The sequence below is a fragment of the Palaemon carinicauda genome, chromosome 5 (assembly GCF_036898095.1).
Source record: "Palaemon carinicauda isolate YSFRI2023 chromosome 5, ASM3689809v2, whole genome shotgun sequence".
Taxonomy (NCBI): Eukaryota; Metazoa; Arthropoda; class Malacostraca; order Decapoda; family Palaemonidae; genus Palaemon; species Palaemon carinicauda.
Genome location: NC_090729.1, coordinates 161,693,911 through 161,696,410, shown reverse-complemented (window position 1 = coordinate 161,696,410; position 2,500 = coordinate 161,693,911). Strand labels below are relative to the sequence as shown.

General features: G+C 31.5%; 1 pseudogene; it reads left to right on the top strand.

The window, feature by feature from the left end:
- The window catches only part of LOC137641243 (DE-cadherin-like), a 123,499-nt pseudogene that overhangs the window by 72,315 nt on the left and 48,684 nt on the right, over window positions 1-2,500 (top strand).

The following is a 2,500-nucleotide window of genomic DNA, read 5'->3' as shown; positions in this document are numbered from 1 at the left end:
TGTGAAATTCTATTGTATTTATTGTTTCAGTTGTAGATATGGAGGACAGTTATACCATTTTCGCTTCTTTTATCATTCTTTTCAATGTAGTCAAACTCTCGGGGCTCTGTGTTATATGTAACTCCTTTTATGAAAATGGGGAGTACTTACTTTTCAGGGAAATATTGCTTGCTCGTGTAAATCAAGTTATGCCAGTGCATTTATTGACAAATATTAAAATTTCTATTTTTCCTCCATCAGCTAGCAGACCTATGTTTGGTAAGCTACTAGTAGCTACTTATGGAATGAATAATTGCATATATCTGAAATATCATATACATGAAACTTTTTGGTGAAAATATGTGAGAAAAACATAAACTCTATAAATCAAGTGGAGAAATGACAGATCATAGAAAAAGGATATTTTGTGGCAAATGCATTTTTTGTATAAAGACTTTTTGTTAAAATAAACAATATTTATTGGGGTATATAGCTTCTGTCTAATGATTCAATATTATAGATTGGATTTACATTATATATGTAATTTACATGAGTAATTTCAAGGTATGGAGAAATAAAGGGAAAATTGTCCCTATTACCAATTTTTAATTAGAATACAAATAGAAAATATTTTCCTTACATTTGATTAAACTTTCATTGCACATTCAATTCGAACAAGATTTAATAGCTAAGAAGATAAAGCAATAATGTTACGATATAATTATCTGAAAGTAATTAAAAATACCAACGTTAGTGGAGTAATGTTATGTTAAATCTCTTAAAATTAGGTTAGTTCTATATATATATATAGAGAGAGAGAGAGAGAGAGAGAGAGAGAGAGAGAGAGAGAGAGAGAGAGAGAAGGGGGCCCTGTCAGTAAATATATTTTTCAATAAAAATTTATTTGCATATAACCTACTTGAAATTTATATTCATATTGGCAAAACATAGTATGCCATTAGATTTTGAAAAAAAAATATTTCTATGCAAATTAATGTTTTCGAAAAAAGGATAATAATAGAAGAAGATATACAAAACCTCTTTTTTCTAGATCTGTCATTCCTCTAAATGAATGAAACTAAAAGCTTGAAAAAACAAAACAAAAGTAATAATGATGACTTTTGCACTCTGTCCCCCCTCCCTTCCCCCTGTAACAACCACAGCCCGTCTGGTCTGGGCACAAGTGGTAAGCTATCAAAAATTTTAATCAATTGAAGATATGCCAATTTGTGCATGGAAATCGTATCCCTCGACAGTAATATTAGATGTCTTACATTTTCAGTTTTGAGATTTGTCATAAATTGATTTCTTATTGGCATGATGGTGCATATTTACCATGATTTATATTTTAAATGCAGTTGCATTGTTATGATTATTTAATCAAGCATGCTCTACTAACACCTGCATTTAAATTTTTGTTTTATTCAAACCATTTATTCAAGGGGGTTTCGTTTTGTGTGTTTATGTAAATCAGATGTAAGTATAGGTAGTGGAAAATTTTATTTAGGGTATAAATATTATGAGGTCTTTAGATAGAGTGAAATGATTAAATTAGGCTGATATGAAAATGAATATTTACTGGTTTGAGTCTCTAAAAATACGAAGACAATGTCCAGGAGGTTTTTTTTTTTTTCTTTTTTTGTAATGGTGTGTGGATGATGATCGCGACTAACAACAGAATGTGAAACCAGATTACCTAAGAGATATGCCTAGAATATATGAAGCTGGGATAGTTAAAAGGGATAGGGAATATTTCATGAATTGTGTGATTGAAATATGTTGAGGTATTATCAGGTGGTTCAGTCTTGTATGGAGAATTGGAGAAAAGTAATTATGTTTTGCAACTTTTGAATTATATGGGGGTTAAAAGCACTAATAATCAAACATGCTAAGCTGAGGGAATATATTAAAGGGTCAGAATGAAACATAGGATAGATTTAATAACTCACTGAGTAGCTTTGTCTGTTGATTGCTCGCAGAAATGTCATAGCCTTGGACTTTTATTGTACACTGCTTCACTGAAGCATGGAAGCCTAGATTAATGAAATTAAATCCTCTCTAAATTTGACAGAATACGTTTAGTTTAGCTTCAATAGCAATTTGTTCAGTGCTTAATAAATTTTGAAGGTTGATAATGAGTGAACAGCACATATGAACAGTGCCAAATTGATAGAGTGGGTGAGGCAAGGTCTACCTTCTGATACGTCAAAAGGTGTGGTATAATGTCTAGTCCTAAGTTCAAAGGAACAGTAAGATGTGTGGCAGTTAAAACCTCTAGCTAATGGTTACAGATAATGCTGTTTTGTTCCGGGTTAGTGAAGAGAAGATGCAGAAACTGGTAGAAGACTGAGAGATTTTGTCATTGTCTAGGGGGTATATGCAAGTGATATATTCAATTTTGAAAGAATTGCTGATTATTAACGATGTTTTTTATACGGAGGTCAAAACGTTATAAGAAAACGTCACGCAATTAATCATTAGATTGCTTCGGTAGTAAATGTAGAAATCACCTAGAGCGCTT